Genomic DNA, 6,625 nt, shown 5'->3' with positions numbered 1-6,625 from the left:
ATAGCTGTTTTTAAGCTTGCACATTTTTGACCATGCCATTGGACTGATAAAGTGAGCGGTGAGGTTACATGCAGATTGTGCAGAGCTGGTTTTACAGAAGTCAGTGGCATTTGGTCATATTGTTCCTCTCAGTGATGGTACTGCAAGGGCCATAGTATGAGAGGAACTTCACTGAATACTTCCCTTCCCTTCTTTCACACCCCCACCAAAGCCTTTTCCAGTGTCTCTTTATTTAGAATTGTGTTGGAATACTGTACTTGTTCTGCAGTCAGCAACAGCACTGGTGGCATGACTTCTTCATATGGCAAAGGGATTTATTATTCCAACAGAAAAGTTATTGTTTATCAGAATAAATATATCTTTTGCAGTGTGAATAGTGAGAAGCAGAGGGACCATCAGGCTTGTGGCTCAGTGCACTGTGATGGATGGTTGATAGGCATGTCCTATCTGATGCCTAGTTTGCCTAGATGGAGTTTATTGTGGATTACTTTTGCTGAGATAGAATGGAGAGTTAATTTTGACTTTCCTCCTCAAACCCCTCCTAGTGGTTTTATCTCAGTGCAGGTGAGTGATTATGTATTTGAGCAGCACAGTGGCTCAGCATGTAAAGTTGCAGTTTCATAGTGCCAGAGACCCAAGTTCAATCCTGACCTTGGGTGCGGTCTGTGTGGAGTTTGCTCATTCTTCCTGTGACTGCATGGATTTCACCTGGATGCTCCGGTTTCCTCCCACATCCCAAAAAACATGCGGATTGGTAGGTTAATTGCCCCTGGTGTGTAGGTGAGCAGGCGATTCTGGGGGGATTTGATGAAAACATGGGGAGTATAAAACTGGGAATAAGGTAGGATTAGTGTAAATGGGTGGTTAATGGTCAGCGAGCATGGACTGTGTGAGCTAAAGGGCTTGCTTCCATGCTCTATCTCAGATGCATCAGTGAATTGTCTTTTCTGTCTATTAGATGATAACTAAATGTCTGTAATTCTATGACTACATCACAACACCCATTTTCCTCTAGTCCCAGTGCTGAGAATAGCCCCAAGTTTAAAGAACATTGAACAGTACAGCACAGGAGCAGCCCTTCGGCGCACGATGTCTCTGCTGAATACAATGCTAAATTAAACTAAATCTCTTCTGCCTGCATGTGATTCGCATCCCTCCATTCCCTGCATATTCATGTGTCTATCTAAAATTCTATTAAGCTCCATTATCATATCTGGTTCCACCACTAACCCTAGCAGCTCATTCCAGGCATCCACCACTCTCTGTAAAAAAAAACTTGCCCTGCACATTTCCTTTAAGTTTTCCCCCTCCTTAAATGTGTGTCCTCTAGTATTTGACATTTCTACCCTGGGAAAAAGATGTGCAATCAGATTATGGATGATAAGCATCTAACTCCATCTACCTACTTCAGTTCCTTCATTCTTAATGTACAAACATCCATTAATTGGTTTTGAAATTTTCAATTAACCGTCAGATCCAACAGATCTTTACATTAGTACCCAAGTTCCCTTCCCCTGTGAAGTTCTGTTAGTTTTGAGATTTATTCCATGTGGGGGTTGAGTCCAATCTTGTCCATTATTTATATAAGCTCACATCAAGAGTGTTTATTTGTTGTTCCAGAGAAAAGATTTCCAGACAGAATGGGATCTCATAAAACTCCCAAAATCCACAGGGATTCAGGGTCATAGAGAAATCGTCTTAAATCAAAACTGCTTCAGAATAATTTTAGAATCTAGGAAACGCTCAGTGAAAATTGTTGTAAAAATATCAAATGGATGTAAAGATAATTTATTTGGAATGAGCTTTACTGGTTTATTATGTGTAACTCAGAAGTGGTAGAAAGAGCAGACTTTGTACAGCCTTTCTTCCTTATCAGATTCCAGCACTGGTAACCTTTTGTGTTCCTGTATATCACCCTGCTAGCTGTCTCCACTTTCACCCCCCCAACCCCCCAACAAGGCTCCATCTCCTTTTGCCTCCACCAAACATCCACCTGCCTCCGTCTCCCAACTCCACCCCCCACCCCACCCCTTCCCCATCTGCCATTATCCTTCACTCCTCCTTGGTCCACCAATCGCCTCTACCTCATCACTCCCCTTCTCCTCTTTATATTTGCTATCTTCCCTCTCCTATCTCAGTCTCGCTGCAGAGTTTCAACCTGAAATTTCAACAATTCCTTTCCCCCAACAGATGCTGCTCGACCTGCTGAGTTACTCCAGCAGACTGTTTGTTGCTCCAGACTTTGTACAGTTTTGATAAGTCTGAGGTGCAGATAACCTGCCCTTGGATTGGAATCGAAGACAGTGTCAGCTTTTATAGTGTGTGGAAAGGTTGTCTCACCCCATTGAATGCGCAACTGGCCTACATTCCTGGACATCTACAAAAAGGCAGTTTTCCAACCAGCACTTTGTTAATGTGTTCGACGTGAAGCAGATGATATTTAGATGGCTGTGAATGCACAAGCCCCTTGCACGCCGAGACCAATTTATAACCATCAGGTTTGTTAACTAGGAGCAGTTGAGAATGCAGTAAATTCCAGAGTAGAGTGATGTGGTGTCAGCTGCTAATTAAACCTGCCAGCGAGGTACTGCTCAGCAAGGCTTTTCCTTGAAATCAAACACAGTGTAGGAGTATGGCAGCAGGTGTTGGAGTGTTTTAGTCTTTTGCCATTTTAACATCTCTCTGGGTTTCTTTGCTTGTTGAGCAGATGTCTGCCAGAACAAAATAGGAAAACGCCTGCTTACTCCATGCACCCGACTGAACCATTGCACAGGAAGCTGCAAACATCCTAGTCTTGTGATCCAGAATTCTTAGTCTGAGCAGGTTTTACCAGAACTAATAATGTTAACATGTATTAGAGTTAGGATTGTGGTTAACAAGTACCTGTTGTAGCTTACAAACCAAGTTAAGCCTCCCTGGCTTTGTGGAGCAGAGCCAGGTGGGTGTTCAGGGAGTTAGAACAGTCTGGCCTGCAATATTTGCTTAACCAGGAATTCTCGTCATTGAGTAAAGGAGAAGGTGGATGGTGTGAGGGTCAGCGGCTGTATTTGGTAACACTCCTGCCCCTCTCACCTTGCCAACATTTGTCTCATGGGGGGAGTAGACAGACAGTTAATATGCAGCAGGAGCCAGAATTGGGGAAGTTGTGTGGGAGTGACTGGGTACTCTTGGAGTGACTCTATTGGAGTGGTGCCTGATGCAGTTTGTGTGGTTCTAGTCTGGTCTTTGCAGAGAGTTCAAGAGACCCATGCGGCCATTAACCAGTTTTAGAGAAATTTTAGCTCAGAAATATTTTCCTGGGGAGAGGGTGTGATTTTATTTTGATTTATTGCCTTGTTATAAATTCACTCCACTTCATTGAACTGGAAATGTTGCTGTTTTCTGATTGGTGAATTTCCAGTACAGCACACCAAAAAATGAGCTATTAACAGCCTTTTGTATACTGTCCTTTTAGTTGGAAACAAGTTATATTACTGCTGTGGATGTGCTGTCTAAACACAGTTCTCTGTGCCCTCCTTCAGATGCAGTTCAGTGAATTAGGGCTGGTACATTCGGTAGAAGTCTTCCGGTCAGCATGTGGTTCACAATTTAACCCAGGTCACTGTCCAACCTCTGGGATCAAGGCCTTTATTCAGGGGACCATTTGCCTGAGCTTTGTTTGTCATCCACTCAGAGTATGTGTACATTTCCCCAGTAATCATAGACTACAGAAATGAAATGAAATCAGATCTATGAAGTTCTGCTTCATAAAAATGAATACTTAAGCTGGAGTGTTAAAACTAGCCACTTTGCCGAAGAAGTGGTAAGCCCAAAAAAAGGCGATATTTACTGAAACACAAGGCACTGCAGGTGCTGGAATCTGGAGCAAAAAACAAACTGCTGGTGGAACTCAGTAAGTCAAGTAGCATCTGTGGGAGGAAAGGAATTGCTGATGTTGCAGTTTTGTTTACAACTAGGACCAAAGCTACCACCTACTGAGTCATAGGAAGAGGCCAGATTCATGGTTGTCGTCTACAACTAATGAATTACTTAATTACAGCCGCACTTGCTCAGTGAACTTTGAGGCCAAGTGACCAAAAGTGGTCCAAAAGAAACAAATGCAGCTTATAGCCAGATTCTCCCCTTTCCTGCCCCTTCTCCCCCCCGCTCGACACGAATTTTTTGTCTCTTTTCATTTTTAAACATGGCCCAAAATCAGTACATATTATTTCTTAAAGGGATAAGAGGGCGTGACTGCGAGTGAGGCAGGTAGGGGGATCCGAGAGGTAGTGCTGGAGAACGTACAAACTCCTTACAGGAATTAACCCAGGTCGCTGGCGTTGTAATAGCGTTACACTAACCGCTACACTACCGTGTCTGAAAGAGGTTCTGCTGAGGGAATTTGAGCAGCTAGGGACTAAATTAAAAAGCAGAACCAAAAAGGTAATAATCTCTGGATTGCTACCTGAGCCACATGCAAATTGGCACAGGGTCAATAAGATGAGAGAGTTAAATGCATGACTCAAAGATTGGTGTGGAAGAAGTCAGTTTAAATTCATGGGACACTGGTGCCAGAATTGGGGAAGGAGGAAGCTGTTCTGATGGGACAGGCTCCACCAGAACCATGCTGGGACCAGGGTCCTGGCAAATCACATAAATAGGGCTGTGGGTAGGGCTTTAAACTAAATAGTAGGGGGGGTGGGTTCAAAAGATTGGAAAAGTATGGGTAAAGTAAAAGGGACGGAGTGTGCAGGAGAGGTTACTGAAGTCTCCAGAATAAAGAATAAGACAAAGTTTAGAAATGGATAAGAATTTAACTTCAGGCAACATGGAGACAAATTTAAGAAGCAGGGTGGAATACAGGACTGAAGGTGTTATATTTGAATGCACGCAGTATACATAAAAAGGTAGATGAGTTTATAGTGCAGTTAGAAATTAGCAGGTATGATGTGGGCATCTCAGAGTCTTGGTTGAAAGAAGATCACAGCTGGGAGCTAAACATTCAAGGATACACATCCTATCGAAAAGACAGGCAGGTGGGCAGAGGGGGTGAGGTGGTTCTGTTGGTTAAAAACTGAAGTCAAATCCTTAGGAAGAAGTGACATAGGATCTGAAGATGAAGGATCCTTGTGGGTAGAGTTAAGAAACTGCAAGGGTAAAAAGACTCTGACGGGAATTATATGCAGGCCTCCAAATAGTAGCCAGGATGTGGGGTACAAATTACAACAGGAGATAGAAAAGGCATGTAAAAAGGGCAATGTTACAGTGGTCATGGGGGACTTCAGTATGCAGATACTGTAGACTGGGAAAATCAGGTTGGCACTGGATCCCAAGAGAAGGAATTTGTAGAAAGCCTACAAGATGGCTTTTTAGAGCAGCTTATGCTTGAGCCCACTAGGGAAAAGACAATTCTGGATTTGGTGTTATGCAATGAACCAGATTTGATTAGGAAGTTTAAGGTAAAGGAACCCTGAGGAGGCAGTGATCATAATATGATAGAATTCACCCTGCAGTTTGAGAGGGAGAAGCTAAAATTGGATGTATCGGTATTACAGTTGAGTAAAGCTAACTACAGAGGCTTAGAGAAGAACTGGGAAAAGTTGATTGGAAGGTGACCCTAGCAGGGATGACGGTACAGCAGCAATGGCAGGAGTTTCTGGAAGTAATTTGGAAGACGCAGGATCAGTTCATCCCAAAGAAGAAGAAGCATTCTAAAGGCGACCATGGCTCACAAGGGAAGTCAGACAGCATAAAAACAAAAGAGAGGGCATACAATATTGCAAAAATTAGTGGCAAGCTAGAGGATTGGGAAGTTTTTAAAAACCAACAGAAGGCAACTAAGAAAGCAATAAGGGGAGAAAAGATGAAATATGAAGGTAAGCTAGCCAATAATGTGAAAGAGGATACCAAAAGTTTTTTCAGATATATAAAGAGTAAAAGAGAGGCAAGAGTGGACATCGGACCACTGGAAAATGACGCAGGAGAGGTAGTGATGGGGAACAAAGAAATGGCGGTCGAACTGAATAAGTATTTTGCGTCAGTCTTCACTGTGGAAGACACCAGCAATGTGCCAGAAATTCGAGAGAGTCGGGGCAGAAGCGAGTGTAGTCGCTATTACTAAGGAGAAGGTGCTTGGGAAGCTGAAAGGTCTGAAGGAAGATAAGTCAACTGGACCGGATGGACTATACCCTAGGCTTCTGAAAGAGGTAGCTGAAGAGATTGTGGAGGTATTAGTACTGATCTTTCAAGAATCTTTAGATTCAGGAATGGTTCTGGATGACTGGAAAATCGTGACTGTCACTCCACTATTTAAGAAGGGGGTGGGGAGGCAAAAGACAGGAAATTATAGGGTGGTTAGCCTGACTTCAGTGTTTGGTAAGATGTTAGAGTCCATTATTAAGGATGAGGTTTCAGGACACCTGAAAGCACATGAAAAAATAGGCCAAAGTCAGCTTGGTTTCCTTAAGAGGAGATCTTGCCTGACAAATCTGTTGGAATTCTTTGAGGAAGTACCAGGCAGGATAGACAAAGGAGAGTCAGTGGATGTTGTTTACTTGTATTTTCAGAAGGCCTTTGACAAGGTGCCACACATGAGGCTGTAAAACAAGATAGGAGCCCATGGTATTATAGGAAAGGTACTAGCGTG

General features: G+C 43.1%; 1 protein-coding gene across 2 annotated transcripts in view; it reads left to right on the top strand.

Moving 5' to 3' along the window:
* The window catches only part of mtmr10 (myotubularin related protein 10), a 51,794-nt gene that overhangs the window by 872 nt on the left and 44,297 nt on the right, over window positions 1-6,625 (top strand). The gene's annotated exons all lie outside the window — the stretch shown is intronic.

The sequence above is a fragment of the Pristis pectinata genome, chromosome 32 (genome assembly GCF_009764475.1).
Source record: "Pristis pectinata isolate sPriPec2 chromosome 32, sPriPec2.1.pri, whole genome shotgun sequence".
NCBI classification, from domain to species: domain Eukaryota; kingdom Metazoa; phylum Chordata; class Chondrichthyes; order Rhinopristiformes; family Pristidae; genus Pristis; species Pristis pectinata.
Note: the sequence above shows the minus strand (reverse complement) of the source record. Positions and strands in the feature narration are given on the sequence as shown.